We start from the raw sequence: 19670 nt of genomic DNA on the forward strand, positions 1-19670 counted from the left end.
AAGGACACATACGTAATACCTAAATAAAGGAAAAAAAAGTGTCATTGAAAAAATATATAGTGATAATAACTAATCCCAGCAAAAATGTGGGAAAACTGAATGTCTCTCAGACATTGCTGGCGGGAATGTAAAATGGTACAGACAATATGGAAAACTTTGGCAGTTTCTTACAACACTAAATTTGCACTGGCTAACCCAGCAATTGCACTCTTGGGCATTTGTCACAAAAACGAAAATGTATGTTTACACACAAAAACTCTACTTAAATGTTCACAGCGGTTTTATTCTGACTAGGCAAAAATTGGAAACAACCCAAATGTCCTTCAATGGGTGAATAAACGGTAGTATATCCATACTTAGGCAATATTACTACTAGTAATAAAAAGGCATGAACTATTGCTATGTATAACAACTGGGGTAGATCTCAAGGAAATTCTGGGGAGTGTAGAAAAGCCAATTTCAAAAAGTCTGATTCCATTTACATAATATTCTTGAAATAAAATTATGGAGACGGAGAACATGTTAGGGGTTGCCAGTGGTTGGGGTAGAGTAGGGGAAGGAGATGATAGTGACTATATTGGGTAGCAGGAAGAATCTTTGTGGTGGAGGAACAGTTGATTGTGGTGGTTACCCAAATCTACACATGATGAAATTGTATAGCACTATATACACAGACAACAGAAATACAGACACAGAAATGAGTGCATGTAAAACGTGAAATCTGAATAAGGTCTGTGGATTGTATTAAAGTCACTATCTTGGTTATGTAAGATATTACCATTGGGGGAAACTGGGTGAAGGGTATATGGGACTGCTCTGTAATATTTTTATAGAGCCTGTGAATCTATAATTATTTCAAAGGAAGTATCATAAAATGAGGTAGGTCTTAAGGACTATGAATGTTTTCGAACTCACACATTTGCATATCATAAAATAGAACTACATGTTTAAGATGTAAAACATTCGAAATATAAGAGAGCCTACACTTGCCGAAACCGGTTTGGCTCAGTGGATAGAGCGTCGGCCTGCGGACTGAAAGGTCCCAGGTTCGATTCCGGTCAAGGGCATGTACCTGGGTTGCGGGCACATCCCCGGTGGGGGATGTGCAGGAGGCGGCTGATCGATGTTTCTCTCTCATCGATGTTTCTGACTCTCTATCTCTCTCCCTTCCTTTCTGTAAAAAATCAATAAAAATATGTTTAAAAAAAAAAGAGAGAGCCTACACTTGTGTTTAGCCGAGAAATGTAAATGAAAATGACAATATGAGTTCATGGTAATTGCACATGGTACAGAGCCAAATCCAGATAGGTAAATAAAAGAGGGGGTTTTGCTTAAAAGCATCTGTATGAGTCAGGATTCCCCTAGAGAAGCAGACCAATAGGACATTTTATCTATTATCTACCTACCTATATAATTTATTCATTTTCATTGGAAGATAGTGGCTTACAAAATTGTGAGGCACGCTAAGCAAATCCAAAATCTTCGGGGGCCCATCCAAGATGACCCACGATCATCTCCCTCCCTTTCAATCAATCGAGCTGGAGCTTTCCTTACAACGGAGTATCTTCACAGCAACACGTAGATTCATGTTTGCTGGAATCACTGGGGGCCGTAGCCTAACCGAGCGGACACACACACAGAAAAGCCAGGCAACCTCGCATACACCATGTGCGCTGGCAAAGGAACGCGCGTCTTCGGTTCAGAGCCACCTGGGCTTTATCACTATAGGTAAGCCCAGCGCAAACAATTTCAATCAATAGTGGCCGACGAGTTTTCTACCGGAGGGTCCACCTCCAGAACTTTGGAGTGGAAAGGGGTCACGAAGAGCTTAGTCTGCGTTGGGACCCAGCCGACGCACTCGGGGCACTCGGGGCAGCAGCCTCCGCGCAGCGAAACCCACCTGGAGCGGCGGCGGTGCGGGCGCACGGGGTGGGCGGGGCCTCGAGGCGCTGGTGCTGCCGCCGGCGCCCAGCCCGCCAGAAGCGCGCGCGGCTGGCGGCCGGCGGGGAGCCAGTCGGGTAAGGCGAGCGCGGCCGGCGGTGGGAGTGGGGGGGCGCGCCAGGGGGAGGAAGGAAGGGGAAGAGGCGGAGCGTGGGAGCGCTCAGTGTCAGGAATACAATAGTGCTCCGCGCGGCTCGGGCGGCCGCCGCGCTGCCGCCGCCCCACACGCCTGCCCGGCGCGGAGGCCTGAGCGGCCAGGCGGGCGAGGGCCGGGGGGCGGGGGCTGCGGCGCCGGGGGGCGGCCCCAGCGGCGCGGCCGGCGGGGCGGGGGGCGGGGGGCGGGGGGAGGGGAGGAGGTTAGGGGGCAGGTGCGAGGGAGGAGAGAGAAGAAAGCGAGCAGTTCGGGGGGCGGTAACCACTCCTCCCAGACTCGCCGGCACTCCGCCGGGCGCGAGCGTGGAGCCCGGAGGCAGCAGCGACCGGCTGCGCGAAGGTAGGGGCTCTGCCGCCGGACGGACGCGGCGCGAGCGGGCTGGGAGCGGCGCGCCCGGTGGGCACCGGAGGGGCGGCCCCGGGGAGCCCCGCGGGCGGCGGGAGGCGCAGCGTCCCGGGCGCCGGGGGACGGAGAGCGGGTGCTGGCGGAGGTGAAGTGGCCGGGGGTGCCCCGCGGGGGCCGGGAGCGGGCACCCGGGCTCGCCGCAGCCACCGTCGGGGCGTGGAGCGCCATAACTGTTGCAGGGGCTCCCTCCGGTGCCGACTCCCGACGCCCCCTCGCTCCCTTGCCCTCTGCCTCGAGGGGCTGCACGGGGTCCGACCCGCGGCGGGAGGACCTGCCGTGCGGGCTGCCCGGGGCCGGATGCTCCGGGGAGCGGGGACGCACCCCCGGCTGCTTCGATGTGGGGCTGCTGGAAGCACCGAGTGCCCGGGCGGGGGTCCGGGCGGTGCGGGCAGCGGCGGGGCCCCTGGTGAGCCGGGCGCTCCGCGGGCTGGCGAACTTTCCCTCCCCCTCGCGTTATTGTTCGGGGATGCTGAGCCCGGGCCGCGGCGGCCACCGAGCGCCGGGCGGTCCGGAGGGTGGGAAACGCGGGGACGGCTTGGCGAGGCTTCTGGGGGGAATTTTCCCACCGCCGGGCATAGCAAAGTTAACTTTTCTCCCGCAATCGAGTTGGTTTTATTCCCTCGCTGTGGGGCAATCGATGGGGGGGGGGGCAGAGGGAGGGAAGAACGCCTTCCTTTAATCTTTTTCTCTCGCTTTGCAGAGCCGTTGCTTCGAAGGAGTCGGGCTTTAAATTGCAGAGGGCAACCTGCGATGTTATTAGGGGAGGAGGGCGGGATCTCGAGTGAGTGACCGAAATGGTGGTATGTGAAGGCATGTTTCAAAGTTGGGATCATCGTGTAGCCCGGAGACATACGTACCTTCTAGGCATTTGGCAAGAAACTTGTTTGGCCACTTCTCTGACTTTCCAGAGTTTCAAGGAAATCCATGGTCTCAGATGTGCGCGAGATTTATTTATTTTTTGATGTGAGTTCCATTTAACTGTAAAGCTAAGGAGGAGGTCCCGGCGCCCCCTCCCTTCCGCAGTCTAATTGTATAAGAAATCAAAACCGTGTTGATGGTGATTCCAGTGACCTGGAGGGAAAGGCGACCTCATTCCCTGTATTCAACCTGAAAAAGATAACTGTCTGCTTCTCTGTAAACTCTAAAATACTTTAGGTAAAGACTGGTTGTACAACATCTTGGCTTACTTTAAGCAACCCAGGATCCACTCTCCCAGAGTTGTTCTCTGAAATACCTTCCTTGCAATCACTTCTTGTTAGCCTGGGGGAAAGGGGGGTGAGGAAGGAGTCGGCCTGAACAAAGCATTGTGTTTTTATTTAATTTAATACTTTCATAACATCTGTAAACAATGGGGATGTGGATCTGTGCCCTTTGAATAGTGTGGCTCTCATGCTTTTAACGCATCATATAACTTCTCTCCAGATAAGTGGAAATAGATGTTTTATTCTTTTTTGTTTATCCCAGAAGTATTCTACCTTCCTAACATTTTTTCTTTCATTTAAAGTGAGCTCTGAGTTTCAATACTTGAAGTGTAAAAGGATGATTCCTCTCTTCAAGGGATGAAGGGATTACATGAGATCTTTGGGAAGGGCTTCTCAGTGTGAGCTACCATAATTTCCACCTTTTTTGAAAAACTTCTCTACACTTTTATTTGCTAGAAAAAAGCTCTTAACCCAATATTATTGCCTTGTAACAGCTCCTTGCTACTGTGTTCAGAAAATTCCAGAACACTCAATGACGCAGGTATGTTCTAGAATCCTCACTTTCTGCCTCCAGCTCTTGAGAGCCATCTTGGTAACCCACGGCCTTCTCACCTGTAGGAGCCTGTGAAGCTTGTTCAGAGGTAAGGGAAAGTGGTTATGGGCTTCCCACTGCTTCATGAAGTATTTGTGATCAACTGGGAGCCCAAAGTAACTTGGGAGCAACTTAGGGGGCACCTGTGCCCCACCCTGTGGCCTGTAGAGGTTCTAGGAGTAGGACAAGTGATGGTACAGGTCTCTCATCAAAGTTGAGATGTAAGTGTTAACAGAAGTTAAAGAACAAAGGATGCTGAAGGTTCATGGGTTGGGAATAATCCTCTTCTTTGATCATTCTTGTCTTTTCCCTCCCTTTTGTTCCAATAGCCATCGATAGCAGTCCATTTCTCCCGTAAGCTACACAAAGCCTTTCTCCCTTTCCCCCAGTACTTGGACATCTGGCTAGAGCTAGATAACCTTATGGGGGGAAGTTGGGGAGGCAGAAGGCATCAGGTGATTGCGAAGACATACAGGGGGCGCTTATAAGCCCTGATCAGGGACAGAGGTTGAACATTATCTTTGGACATAACCTCATCTCCCTCATCATGGAGCTTACACAAAACAGGAACGGAGGAAGGTAGAGATCATATACTGGCTTACATATGACCTTTACTCACCTCACCTTATAGGCAAGGGGTAGGTGGTGGATGAAACCCATCTGGCAGTCTCCTAAAATGGCTAACAGGACACTTGAATGGTTTACAAGTTTCTACCTGTTGTTCCAGTTAAAGTGCCTGGGAAAGCTGAAGCATTCTGGCTTGTGGGGTGGGGAGGATCTGGGATGCGTGAGTGGGTAGAAGTGAAGAATAAACGAGTGCTAGCGAGTGGTCATTACAGACCAAGTAACTACTGCTTTGAGTTTGCTGTTTTCTGGATTCTTTGTGATTCTCTCATGGTTCTTTTTGCCTCCTCCCTGTAGGTCTCTCCATAGACAACAGCAGCAAAGCTCTTACCATCAGAACTGTGTCCGTGCTTCTCTTGGGGAACAGGGAGAAAGAAGGGTCCCAGGGAGAATGCATGACCCCATAGCTAAGTTTGGGAAAAGGGCAGTCAACTGAAGAAAGTATGGGCCTAGCGTGGGGAAATAGTACTGAGGCTTTGACCAATAGGAGGTACCAATGCATTCATTAATACACTTCAAGCAGGTAATAATTTCATCTGTCACAATCCAGAAGCCATGGCTGAGCCCTGCTACCCAAGGAGCTCCTCGACCCTTGATATTGGCTGATAGGCAAGGAAACCCAAGTCTAGAGTGTGGTTTTGGAATAGCTGACAAGAGAATGTGGTACCAGCATGGCCAGTACCTTAGCCCTTATGTGTTAGAATCTCCAGGGAAAATTAATATCCTTTTTAAAATTTTAAAAACTTTTTATTTTGCTGTAATATTATAATTACCAAAAAGTTGCAAGAATAGTACAAAGAACTCTTGTATTCCCTTCAGCCAAGGTCACCAGTTATTAACAGTTTGTTCCCACTTGCTTTATCATTTGCTCTTTCTGTTTCTTTTTATGAACAATTCAAGGGTAACCACTGAGAGACTGATACTTGTCAAGGGCATCCTGTCATGAGGGATGGCTGACGTGCAGCCACAGGGTACAGAAGAACATTGGTGGTGATGTAGTGCCCAGAGATAGAGTGAAATCTACCCACGGCCATAAGACACACGTTTGTAAGTCACATGGAATCTCTGGTGCTGGATATAGAAATCATTCCATGGTAAAGTGGTTAAGATAAACTATTTTTGCCATCATTCATGTCAAGTTTGTTTTAACTATGCCAAACTGTAATCCTATCTACTAATAAAAGGGTAATATGCTAATTAGGGCGGACATCCTTCCGGACAAAGCCGCAGCGGCTGCTTGAGGCTCAGGCAAGCCTCTGATGGTGGCTGCCACTGGGAGGGCTGGCCCGAGGCTCAGGCAAGCCCTGGATGGTGACTGCTGCTGCGAGGGCCAGCCTGAGGCTCAGGCAGCCAAGGTGGCTGCCAGTGGCAGCAGCAGCAGGGTGATGGGGGTGGCGCCTTCCCCTGATTGGCCAGGTTGCCTCCGGCAGAGGGAGGCCAGATTGCAGTTTAGGCTGGGGGCCGAGGCAGAGGCGGTTAGGGGTAATCAGGCAGGCAGGCAGGCGAGTGGTTAGGAGCCAGTGGTCCCATATTGCTAGAGGGATGGACATCCCCAGAGGGGTCCCAGATTGGAGAGGGTGCAGGCCGGGCTGAGGGACCCCCCCCCACCCTCGTGCATGAATTTCGTGCACTGGGCCTCTAGAATAATAAAAGTGTAATATACTAATTAGACCGGATGACCTGGACGAAGCCAGGGCTGCAAGGGAAGCCTGGGTCCCAGGTGCCTGCTGGCGGCCCGAGGGAAGCCCGGGTCCCGGGTGCCTGCTGGTGGCCCGAGGGAAGCCCGGGTCCTGGGTGCCTGCTGGCGGCCAGAGGGAAGCCCGGGTCCTGGGTGCCTGCTGGTGGCCAGAGGGAAGCCTGGGTCCCAGGTGCCTGCCGGTGGCCAGAGGGAAGCCTGGGTCCCGGGTTCCAGAAGGAAGCCCAGGTCTCATGTGCCAGAGGGAAGCTGGTGCCGGCAGCCGGGGGAAGGAAAGCCTACCCTTGCACAAATTTCAAGCATCGGGCCTCTAGTCCTGTATAATAAAAGCCCAGTGATGGAACGGCAGAACTATCAGTCGACCAGTCACTGTGATGTGCACTGACCGCCAGGAGGCAGATGCTCAATGCAGGAGCTGCCCTCTGGTGGTCAGTGTGCTCCCACAGTGGGAGCACTGCTCGGCTGACCAGGATGAGCAGTGCTCTGACAGTGGGCGGATCCCCGCAGGCCACACCCCCAACCAGTGCGTGAATCCCATGCACCGGGCCTCTAGTATTGTTATGAAAATCCATTCCACCACACCCCAACTTTGCAGCCATAATATTCTCCAACATTTTAATTAATTCAGTCAGTAAACATATATTGAGTGTCTCCTATTTGCTAGGGGTACAAGAGGGGAAAGATATTAATTCCCTTAAGAGCTCAACATCCAGTGGAAAGGAAATAAGAAAAATTATCATCACAGTCGGAGAAAGAGTATTCTGAAGAGGAAGGCATTGGGGGCAGGGGGTTGATTGGAACACTGGCTGGTTAAGGACCTGAAGAGTACATACCTCAAGTAGTTTGGGATGTATGTGAATGTGAACATCCATCTTATCTGAGGCTTGCTGCTCTTAGATGACAAGGTTCATGAGTTAGGGAAGCCTTTGGTGTCATGCAGCCAGCACAGACTATGGGGTCAGGCCAATTTGGACTCTAACCTACCGCTTGATCTTGGCCTCAGTTTCTTCACCTGCCAAACCGCATCTCCAAGGTACTAATTAATTGAGGTAGCAGTTGCTCTGTAAACACTAATTTCATCTTCCCCTCCAAAAATGCAGTATGTGGGGAAATAGCATGAAAGGTATTCGGTAGTAAGGTGGGATTCAAGGGGGTGTTTCTATTTTTTTCTACAAATAAATAATTACTAATTGTACTAAGTGCTATGATGGAGATTACCGTATGGGATAATAACAGTACCAGTAGTGATGATTTGTTAACCATTTCCTGTATGCTGAGCACTGTGCTAAATGCTTAACTTAGGAAATCTTTGTAAGGTGTGAGTCTCAGAGAGATGAAGCAAAAGTAACTTTCCCAGCACTGGCCAGTGTCGTTCAGTGGTTAGAGGGTTGGCTAGCACATTGAAGGGTCACTGGTATGATTCCCTGGCAAGGGGACATAGCTCGGTTGCAGGTTCAATCCCCACCCCCGTAGGAGCGCTTGTGGGAGGCAACCAATCGATGTGTCTCTCTCACATCAGTGTTTCTCTCTCCTTTCTCCCTCTCCCTCTCTTCCCCCAACACTTTCTCTAAAAAGCAATGGAAAAAATATCCTGAGGTGAGGATTAACAAAAAATGGTAACTTGCCCAAGGTCACACAGCAAGTAAGAGGAAGAATGCTTCTGTAAGGGAGACAGACCAGCAAGGTGCCCTGGGGCCATAGGATGAGCAGGAATAAGCAGAGTACAAGTCAGAGAGAATGGATTGCCAGGCAGCGGGAACAGCAGGTGTTGTGAGGGCACTGAGGTGGGAGAGAGATGTGGAAAGGATCCTCAGAGGTTTGGCTAGGACCTGGGGAAAGAGAGATGAGGTCTGAGGTAGGCAGGGAAAGATTTACAGGGCCTTATGGGACCTTATTAAGGAGCTTGTGTTTTATTCCAAGGACAATGGGAAGCTGCTGGAAGGTGTTTTTCACTTTTTCTTAAACCGTGTGTGTGTGTGTGTGTGTGTGTGTGTGTGTGTGTGTGTGTGTGTGTGTGAGAGAGAGAGAGAGAGAGAGAGAGAGAGAGAGAGAGAGAGAGAGAATCCTCAACGGAGGATAATTTTTCCATTTATTTTAGAGAGAGGGGAAAGACAGAAACACTGATGTGAGAGAAACACATTGATTGGTTGCCTCCTGCATGAGCCTCAACCAGGGCCGGGGCTGGGGAGGATCCTGCAACCAAGGTACATGCCCTTGACTGGAATCAAACCTGGGACCCTTTGGTCCACAGGCCGATGCTCTATCCACTGAGCAAAACCGGGTGTGTGTGTGTGTGTGTGTGTTCCCAAAAAGTAGCGAGGCCTAAACAAAACTGGCTTAAGAAACTCATTTCCCTTTCAGTGTCCCACTCTGTGATGTTTCTAACCCAATATATAGATCTTAACTGCCCACCATTAGCACAGTTAAAAAGTTGCTGTGTTGCTTGAAGAAGCTGGTCCTGCAGACTGCTTTTAGAAGGAGGTTTAACTAGTCTCATATCTGATGCTTTTTAGACTGCCTTAAGGGAGCTCTTTCAGCTTTCACCAAGCCTTGTCAAATGGCCGTGGGGAGGGGGTGTAATTGGGAGAAAGAGTAATTGCTGGAAACCTGAGTTGTTCAGTGTTAGAAATGGAATTGTTGAGTATAAGACTTTGGTTTAAATATATCATGATAAAGATGCTTCAGTGGCTAAATGGTAATTTTTTTGTGTTTTTTGTTTTTTTGGTATGTGCCATCTGTGATGACAGACAGCACATTTGTGAGAATCTGGGAAGACTTGGGCATTTTTCAATACTTACATATTTGTGTATTCTAATCCAGGTACTGTAGGTTTTTCTGTTTGAAGCTACTTCTTACGTGCAGACCACACTTCATGGGGAAAACCAGTGTGCTTTTCCCCTTTCCATGTGTATTGGACCACAAATATATTTACTTTGAGATAGCCTGTGTCAGTTAGATTTGGGTGCGGGTGATCAGGTGGTTGGCAGGCTGGTTGGTTTAGGACAGTGGTCGGCAAACTGCAGCTTGCGAGCCAGATGCGGCTCTTTGGCCCCTTGAGTGTGGCTCTTCCACAAAATACCACGTGCGGGCGCGCATGTACAATGCGATTAAAACTTCGTGGCTCATGCTCAGAAGTCGGTATTTTGTGGAAGAGCCACACACAAGGGGCCAAAGAGCCGCATGTGACTCGCGAGCCGCAGTTTGCCGACCACTCGTCTAGGAGGCCCTAAGCTGGGATGGCTTGTCTCCCTGCAAATGGTCTCGCCTCCAGCTCGCTAGTCTGGACTTGTTAGCATGGTGGTCTCAGAGGCACAAAGAGTAGCAAGTGAGAGGAAGCGTCAGTGCCCAAGCACTTCGGAAGTGTCCTCTGTGTCACATTTGATATTTGCCCATCAGTCAGAGCACAGGAGTGCTTCTGTGGTCAAGCCCAGAGTCATTGTGAAAAATTGGGGGGAGGTCATTACTGCTGTAATTCTTATCCTTGTTCCTCTATAGTTAACATGTCTTTTTTCCTCTGGCTGACTTCAAGGTCCATCTTTACCTAGGTGTGGCTTTATAAAAAATTTTAAATGTTTTCTTTTATTTTAAAAATATGTCTTTATTGATTTCAGGGAGAGAGAGAGAGAGAGAGAGAGAGAGAGAGAGAGAGAGAGAGAGAGAGAGAGAGAGAAACATCAATGATGAGAGAGAATCATTGATTGGCTGCCTCCTGCACGCCCCCTACTGGAGATGGAGCCTACAACTCAGTCATGTGTTGACCAGGAAAGGAACCTTTTGGTGCATGGACAGCACTCAACCAACTGAGCCGCACCAGCCATGTGTGGCTTTTTAAATTTTTTCCATGTTTATCCTGCTTGGTGTTCTCTGAGCTTCTTGTATCTATGGTTTGTTGTCTGTGACTAATCTTAGAAAGTTCTTAGCCATTATTTCTTTATATAATTCTTATGCCCCATTTTTCCCCCTTCTCCTTCTGGGATTCCAATTACAAGTATGTTATACTGTTGGATATTGTCCCACAGTTCTTGTATGCTGTGTTCTATTTATTTTCACTCTTTTGTCTTTTTTTGTTTTAATTTTTATTGACCTGATCAATAAACTTGATCTTTGTGTTCACTGATTCTTTTCTTGGCTGTGTCAAGTCTGCTGTTTAGCATGTGTTTTTTGTTCTTTTTTCCTGTGGTGTTTTCTTTAAAAGGAAGAGAGAAACATGGATGTGAGAGAGAAACATTGATTGGTTGCCTCCGGTACACATCCCAACTGAGGATCGAATCAGCAACCTAGAAATGTGCCCTGACCAGGAATCAAACCTGCAGCCTTTTGGTGTATGGGATGATTCTCCAAGCCAGCTAAGCCACCCGACCAGGGCTTTTTCTGTGTTTTTTATTTCTAGCATTTCCACTTGATTCCTTCTTATAGTTTCTGTCTCTTTGAAATTGACCATCTGGATTTGCATTTGTCTACTTTTTCCATTAGCCTTTAACATCTATACTGATCTATACTAATAAAAGGGTAATATGCTAATTAGGGCAGATGTCTTCCGGATGTCCTTCCAGAAAAAGCCACAGCGGCTGCAATGGTTGAGGGCCTGCAGCCGCAGCTGTGAAGGCCGGTCCAGCGCCAGGTCCCTTTTGCAGAGGCCATGGGAGAAGGCACCACAGGAGAAGGCAGAAGGGAGAAGGCAGCGCCATGGGAGAAGGGAGAAGGCCAGCACTGTGCAAGAAGGGAGAAGGTGAGAAGGATGGCGCCGTGGGAAAAGGGAGAAGGGAAAGGGTGACAGTTAGGGAGATCAGGCCAGGATGGTATAGCAGATAGGCAGTTAAGGGGAGCAGGCCAGGAGGGGAGAGCAGATAAGCAGTTAGGACGATTAGTCCAGGAAGGGAACACAGGAAGTTAGGGGTATCGGGCCAGGAGGGGAGAGCAGTTAGGTAGTTAGGGAGGATCAGGCCAGGAGTGGAGAGCAGACAAGAAGTTAAGGGAATCAGGTCAGGAGGGGAGAGCAGTTCGGTAAATCAGGCTGGCAGGAGATAGCAGTTAGGGGGATCAGACCAAGAGGGGAGAGCAGATAGGCAGTTAGGGAGGTCAGGCCAGGAGGGGAGAACAGTTAGGGGGAATCCAGCCAGGAAGGGAGGGCAGTTAGTGGGATCAGGCCAGGAGGGGAGAGCAGATAGGCAGTTAAGGGGTTCAGTAGAGGAGAGCTGATAGGCAGAGGGGTCAGTTTAGGAGGGGAGAGCAGTGAGGCCACTAGGGGAATCAGGCCAGGAGGGGAGAGCAGATAGACACTTAGTGGGATCAGGCCAGGAGGGCAGCCCAGATAGGCAGTTAGGGGGATCAGGCCAGGAGGGGCGAACAGAAGGCAGTTAGGGTGATCAGGCCAGGAGGGCAGCACAGATAGGCAGTTAGGGGGATCAGGCCAGAGGGGAGAGCAGTTAGGGGGATCAGGCCAGGAGGGGAGAGCAGATAGGCAGTTAAGAGGTTCCTGCCAGGAGAGGAGGGCAGTTTGGGGGATCAGGCCAGAAGGGCAGAGTAGTTAGGCAGTTAAGGGGTTCAGGCCAGGAGGGGAGAGATAATAGGCAGGGGGATCAGGCCAGGAGGGGAGAGCAGGTATGCAGTTAGGGGATCAGGCAGGAAAGGAGAGCAGTTAGGCAGTTAGGGGGATCAGGCCAGGAGGGAAGAGCAGATAGGCAGTTAGGGGGATCAGGCAGGAGGGGAGAGCAGTTAGGTAGTTAGGAGGGTATCAGGCAGGAGGGGAGAACAGTTAGTCATTTAAGGGGTTCAGGCCGGGAGGGGAGAGCAGGTACGCCGTTAGGGGATCAGGCAGGAGGGGAAGCACTTAGGCAATTAGGGGCATCAGGCCAGGAGGGGAGAACAGATTGGCAGTTAGGGGGATCAGGCCAGGAGGGAGAGCAGATAGGCAGTTAGGAGGATCAGGCCAGGAGGGAGCACGAACAGGCAGGGGGATCAGGCCAGGAAGGGCAAGCAGAAGGCAGTTAGGGTGATCAGGCTAGGAGGGAAGCAGAGATAGGCAGTTAGGGGGATCAGGCCAGGGGGGACGAGCAGAAGGCAGTTAGGGGGATCAGGTCAGGAGTGTAGAGCAGTTAGAGGGATCAGTCTAGAGGGTAGAGCAGTTAGGGGGTTCAGGCCAGAAGTGGAGGGAAGTTAGGGGGATCAGGCCAGTAGGGGAAAGCAGTTAGCATTTAAGGGGTTCAGGCCAGGAGGGGAGAGCAGTTATGCAGTTAGGAAGATCAGGCCAGGAGGGGAGAGCAATTTGGGTGTCAGGCCAGTAGGGCAGAACAGTTAGGCAGTTAAGGGGTTCAGGCCAGGAGAGGGGAACAGTTATGGAGATCAGGCCAGAATGGGAGAGCTGTTAGGGGGACCAGGCAGGGAGAGCAATTAGGCAGTTAGTGGGATCAGGCCAGGAGGGGAGAGCAGATAGGCAGTTAGGAGGATATCAGGCAGGAGGGGAGAGCAGAAGGCAGGGGGATCAGGCAGGAGGGGAGATCAGATAGGTAGGTAGGGGGATCAGGCAAGACGGGAGAGCAATTGGGTAGTTAATGGAATTAGGCCTGGAGGGGAGAGCAGTTAGGCAGTTAGGGAGATCAGACCAGAAGGGGGGAACAGTTAGGGGAATCAAGCCAGAATGGGGGAGCTGTTAGGGGGATCAGTCCAGGAGGGGAGAGCAGATAGGCAGTTAGGGGATCAGGCAGGAGGGGAGAGCAAAAGGCAGTTAGGGGGATCTGGCCAGGAGGGGAGGGCTGTTGTGGGGATCAGGTCAGGAGGGGAGAGCAGATAGGCACTTAGGAGGATATCAGGCAGGAGGGGAGAGCAGAAGGCAGGGGGATCAGACAGGAGGGGAGAGCAGTTAGGTAGGTAGGGGGATCAGGCAAGAGGGGAGAGCAATTGGGTAGTGAGTGGAATTAGGCCTGGAGGGGAGAGCAGTTAGGCAGTTAGGGAGATCAGGCCAGAAGGGGGGAACAGTTGGGGGATCAAGCCAGAATGGGGGAGCTGTTAGGGGGATCAGTCCAGGAGGGGAGAGCAGATAGGCACTTAGGGGAATCAGGCAGGAGGGGAGAGCAAAAGGCAGTTAGGGGGATCTGGCCAGGAGGGGAGGGCTGTTGGGATCAGGTCAGGAGTGGAGAGTAGTTAGTCAGTTAAGGGGTTCAGGCCAGGAGGGGAGAGCTAATAGGCAGGGGATCAGGCCTGGAGGGGAGAGCAGTTAAGCAGTTAGGGGGATCAGGCCAGGAGGGGAGAGCAATTAGGTAGTTAGGGGGATCAGGCTAGTAGGGGAGAGCAGTTAGGCAATTATGGGGATCAGGCCAGGAGGGGAGAGCAGTTAGGAGGTTCAGGCCAGAAGTGGAGGGCAGTTAGGGGGATCAGGCCAGGAGGGGAGAGCTAATAGACAGGGGATCAGGCCTGGAGGGGAGAGCAGGTAAGCAGTTAGGGGGATCAGTACAGGAAGGGACAGTATTTAGGGGGATCAGGCCAGGAGGGAAGTGCAGATGGGCAGTTAGGGGAATCAGGCCAGGAGGGGAGCGCAGTTAGGCAGTTAGGGGAATCAGGCCAGGAGGGGAGTACAGATAGGCGGTTAGGGGGTTCAGACCAGGAGGAGAGAGCAGGTAGGAAGTTAGAGGGATCAGGCCAGTAGGGGAGAGCAGATAGGAAGTTAGAGGGATCAGGCCAGTAGGGGAGAGCAGTTAGGCAATTATGGGGATCAGGCCAGGAGGGGAGAGCAGTTAGGGGGATCAGGACAGGAGGGGAGGGCAGTTAGGGGGATCAGGCCAGGAGGGGAGCACAGATAAACAGTTAGGGGGATCAGGCCAGGAGGGGAGAGCAGAAGGCAATTAGGGGGATCTGTCCAGGAAGGGAGAGTAGTTAGGGGGATCAGGTCAGGAGAGGAGAGCAGTTACGGGGATCAGGTCAGGAGGGGAGAGCTGTTAGGAGGATCAGGCCGAAGGGGAGAGCAGTTAGGGGGTTCAGGCCAGAAGTGGAGGGCCATTAGGGGGATCAGGCCAGTAGGGGAAAGCAGTTAGCAGTTAAGGGGTTCAAGCTAAGATGGGAGAGCTGATAAGCAAGGGGATCAGGCCAGGATGGGAGAGCAGTTACGAAGGTAGTAGGATCAGGCCGGGAGGGGAGGGCAGTTTGGGGGATCAGGCCAATAGGGCAGAGCAGTTAAACAGTAAAGGGGTTCAGGCCAGGAGGGTAGAGCAGGTTCGCAGTTAGGGGGATCAGGCCAGGAGGGGAGAGCAGATAGGCAATTGGGGGATTAGGCCAGGAGAGGAGCGGAGATTAGCAGTTAGGGGGATCAGGCCAGGAGAGGAGAGCTGATAGGCTTTTAGGGGGATCAGGCCAGGAGGGGAGAGCAGATAGGCAGTTAGTGGTATCACGCCAGGAGGGGAGGGCTGATAGGCGGTTAGGGGGATCAGGTCAGTAGGGGAGAGCAGCTAGACAGTTAAGGGGTTCAGGCCCGGAGGGGAGCACAGATAGGCAGTTAGTGGAATCGGGCCTGGAGGATAGAACAGAAGGCAAGGGGATCTGGCCTGGAGGGGAGAGCAGTTGGGATCAGTTTAGGAGGGGAGAGCAGTTAGGGGAATCAGTCCAGGAGGGGAGCGCAGATTGGCAATTAGGGGGATCAGGCCAGGAGGGGAGGGTGTTAAGGGGGATCATGCCAGTTGGGGAAAGCAGTTAGCTGTTAAGCGGTTTAGACCAGGAGGGGAGAGCCCATAGCAGGGGGATCAGGCCAGGAGGGGAGAGCAGATAGGCACTTAGGGGGATCCGGCCAGGAAGGGAGAGCAGTTACCCAGTTAGGGGGATCAGGCCAGTTTTAGAGAGCAGTTAGGGGTATCAGGCCAGGAAGGGAGAGCAGATAGGCAGTTGGGGGATCAGGCCAGGAAGGGAGAGCAGTTACCCAGTTAGGGGGATCAGGCCAGTTTTAGAGAGCAGTTAGGGGTATCAGGCCAGGAAGGGAGAGCAGATAGGCACTTAGGGGGATCCGGCCAGGAGGGGAGAGCAGATAGGCACTTAGGGGGATCCGGCCAGGAGGGGAGAGCAGATAGGCAGTTGGGGGAGATCAGGCCAGGAGGGGAGAGCAGTTACCCAGTTAGGGGGATCAAGCCAGTTTTAGAGAGCAGTTATGGGTATCAGGCCAGGAGGGGAGAGCAGATAGGCACTTAGGGGGATCCGGCCAGGAGAGGAGAATAGATAGGCAGTTGAAGGGCTCAGGTCAGGAGGGGAGAGCAGATAGGCATTTAGGGGGATCAGACTGGCAGGGAAGAGCAGTTAGCGGGATCAGGTCAGCAGGGTAGAACAGTTCCGTGTATCAGGCCGTCAGGGAGAGCATTTGGGGCGATCAGGCAGGCAGGCAGGTGAGCGGTTAGGAGCCAGTGCTTCCGGATTGTGAGAGGGATCCCAGATTGGAGAGGGTGCAGGCTGGGCAGAGGGACCACCCCCATGCACATATTTCATCTACTGGGCCTCTAGTATTAATCATAATTTTAAATCTCATTTCTGATAGCCCCAACATCTGTGTCATACTTAGTCTGGATCTGATGATTACTTTGTCACTTGGGATAGTTTCTTGCTTTTATAGTGCTTCCTAAGTTACGTTGAAAGCTGAACATAGAGGCAGGAAATACTTAGGTAAATGATTGGTATTTTTGGAGAATATAGGTTTCTTTTTACTAGGCCTTTAGTGTGGGAACTTGAATTAATCTAGGCAGGAATTGGCTTGTGTTTGCTGTTTGTTTTTGCTGTGGGCACCAGAGATTTCTGATTCCTAGTGATACCTTCTTTATGCCTCCTGCTTGGCCTTGGGTTTTTCCTTTGTGCTGCTCCCCAGGAATTGTCTCATATAGTCCTCCCACGTGTATTTTACTGCTGCTAACTATGTAGCTGATTTGCCAGGTGGTGGTTGGTGGAGGACTAAGGGGTTTTTTGATTTTTTTTATTAAACCTAAGACTTAGGCAAGTACTGGAACCTGGATCTTGATTGTGTCCTTAGTTTGCAAGATTTCCTGCCCCTCCTCCAGGGGTGAGCTTTTTTTACCCCTCTGTTCCTTTTCCCTTGCTGCAGTGAGGACACCAGTGTCCTCAAACCACGAATTGTAAGCAATTCCCCCTACAGATTAAGCCTTTTGTTTTGTACTGGAGATAAAGGAAAGGGGTCTGGAGTGGATTTCACAAATGGTTGCTGTTTCCCTCAACCAACCAGCTAACAGTGAAAGCTTTCCCTGGGATTTTCCCCATCCTCCCTGTATGAAACTGGTGGGCTTCCTGTAGGAAAAATTTGTAAGAAGATGGAAATACCACCCTTGGTGTGAATTCCAGGAGCTTATTACTCTCATGATATCCTATACTTTGGCCTTTAGTAATTTATCAGAATTTCTAGTTTAATCTTCCTACCAATTTACATGTTCAGATCATGTGTGCAGGCACCTGGCTCTTCAGTATGAAGATGATGGTTGGCCCTGTGGCCTCAGTTCTCTGATAGGTCCAAGAAGTTTGTCTAGCTTTTCTCTTGGAAGGGTGGGAGTGATGGTTTCCCAGTGCTTCACCTGTTAGAGCTGAAACATGAGTCCTAAAATAAGTTTTAATCTACATAAATGTCTAACGCAGTGCAAGGCCCATAAAACTCAATACAAGTTAGCTTTCCCCCTATTTTTCTTTTTCCCACCCCCTTAGAATATTATGATTTTACTAGAGGCCCAATGCATGAAATTTGTGCAAGGGGCTCAGCCCTTGCAGCCGAGGCGGCTTGCCTTGGCCTGAGGCAACTGTGGCGGCTGTCTTGGCCCTCGCAGCCTTGGTTTCGTCCAGGACATCCGGAAGGACGTCCAGAAGGATGTCCAGTCTAATTAGCATATTATGCTTTTATTATTATAGATGGCTAGAAATCCAGGAATAATTGATTCTGGCTTGGGTCCTGCCTGTTGTAGGCTTTAATAACTCCTACACCACTGGCAGTATGTTATGTTTGCCTTGCTCTCTTCCAAGATTCTGTGTATGCCTTTGTAATTATTGAGTACATTGTTATCACTCAGTAATAATTTGCCTCATTCAAAATTAGAGTCTTCCCAGATTATAGATTTTATAAGTGGCCACATGTTTGTCATTTTTATTCCTCACATTTCCAGATGCAAATCAGTTTAGCAAATATTTGTTGAATGCCCACTGTACTGTGTGTGTGGAATTAGGTATTGAGTAGAATACAAGCTTTGCCTGGTAGTGGAGGTTCCCAAGGGGTTCCCAATGGCAATGGAAACCCTGTGGATGGAAGGATATTGCAACTTGGGGAATATCTCCATTTCAACCTAGAAGGATTAAAATTTTTTTTAAATTACACTAAAGATACAAGAATGCATTCTAGTAAAAATTGAAAATTTGTAGAAAGAGCCATGGTTGTTCATGTAACTATTATGACATCCTCATTCCATCACATTCTACGTACCAGGATTAATTTGGATTACTTAATTTTGGTTTATTGTGCAAATTGTGATGTCAGATATAATGCCATCTAATATTGCTGAAATACTTTTATTTTTCAGAGGATAAGCACCCAAATTCATTTAACTTGTAAGAACTATTTATTTATTTTCTAATTAAACTTTGTTTTAATGGGTCTCAAAATTCTGTGACAGATTTTTGATCAAGTTGTTTCCATTAAAAAGTACTGGTTTTAAAAACTGCCACACACACACTCCACAAAACATTCTCCTTTCCTTCTGAAGGTTTTACAATGCATTGTAATCATTAACCAGTCTTTTGCTGTTAAACTTAAATGGCCAATTGAGACAAGTTCTTCCACCACTGGTTAAGACTAGGGTGACGGTCTGGGGGGATAATATTCATTTAGCCTTCTGAGCTTTCTGGGCAGACATGGTGACTTTGCCAGCTCCAGCTACCTTCTTATCCATTGCTTTGATGACACCCAGAGCAACTGTCTCATGTCACAAACAGCAAAAATGACCCAGAGGAGGGTAGTCAGAGAAACTCCCAACACAAATGGGCTTGCCAGGAACCATAGACGATGGCAGTATAAGCTTTTACCCAGAACGATGATCAGTCTTCTTCTGCTCAGCGAGTTTACAAGCTCTGTGAGCTTGATGACAATCCAGCACAGGTGTACATCCGGCACTGATTTGGCCTGGATGGCTCAGGATAATGATCAAAGTCGTGAAGCCAGCTCTTCCATTGGTGGGTCGTTTTTGTGTCACCAGTCACATTGCCATGATGACCGTCTTTGACAGACACGTTCTTGGCATTGAAGCCCACATGGTCCCCAGGAAGAGCGTCACTCAGAACTACATGGTGCATCTCAGCAGACTTTGTTTACTTCCGTTGAAACTTTGACTGGAGCAGAGGTGACCACCATGCTGGGTTTGAGGACCAGTCTCCACTCAGCCCACAGGAACAGTACCAGTACCACCAGTTTTGTAGAAATCCTGGAGAGGCAGACACAGGGCTTGTCGATTGGACGGGTTGGTGGCAGGATGCAATCCAGAGCTTCAGGCAGCGTGGCTCCAGTGACCTTGCCATCTTCACAGGTGACTTTCCATCCCTTGAACCAAGGCATGTTAGTGTTGTCACATTCCAACCAGAAATTGGCACAAATGCTACTATGTCAGGCTTTTAGCCAATTTTCTTAATGTAGGTGCTGACTTCTTTAACAATTTCCTCATCTCTTCAGGCTGTAGGGTGGTTCAGTGGAATCCATTTTGTTAACACCAACAATCAGTGGTTTCACACCCAGTGTATAGGCCAGAAGGGCATGCTCATGGGTCTGCCCATTCTTGGAGATACCTGCTTCAAATTCAGCAACACCAGCAGCAACAATCAGGGCAGCACAGTCTGCCTCAGATGCACCTGTAATCATGTTTTTGATGAAGTCTCTGTGTCCTGGGGGCATCAGTGATGGTCACATAATACTTGCTGGTCTCCAATTTCCACAGGAGATAGCAGTGGTAATACCACACTCACATTCAGCTTTCAAGAACCAGGCATACTTGAAGGCGCCCTTTCCCATCTCAGCAGCCACCTTCTCATTTTTATTTTTTTTTTTGGTGG

The 19670-nt window shown here is 50.1% G+C and overlaps 1 protein-coding gene and 1 pseudogene across 1 annotated transcript in view; one reads left to right on the forward strand and one right to left on the reverse strand.

Moving 5' to 3' along the window:
- Positions 1–2315: 2315 nt before the first annotated feature.
- The window catches only part of JADE3 (jade family PHD finger 3), a 103252-nt gene continuing 85897 nt past the window's right edge, over positions 2316–19670 (forward strand). The window contains exon 1 of the mRNA XM_059678943.1: positions 2316–2434. The gene's annotated coding sequence lies outside the window, so the exon portion shown is untranslated. The remainder of the gene's footprint in view (positions 2435–19670) is intronic.
- LOC132224044 (elongation factor 1-alpha 1-like) lies at positions 18650–19629 on the reverse strand (annotated as a pseudogene).

The sequence above is a fragment of the Myotis daubentonii genome, chromosome X, assembly GCF_963259705.1.
Source record: "Myotis daubentonii chromosome X, mMyoDau2.1, whole genome shotgun sequence".
In the NCBI taxonomy this organism is placed as follows: Eukaryota; Metazoa; Chordata; class Mammalia; order Chiroptera; family Vespertilionidae; genus Myotis; species Myotis daubentonii.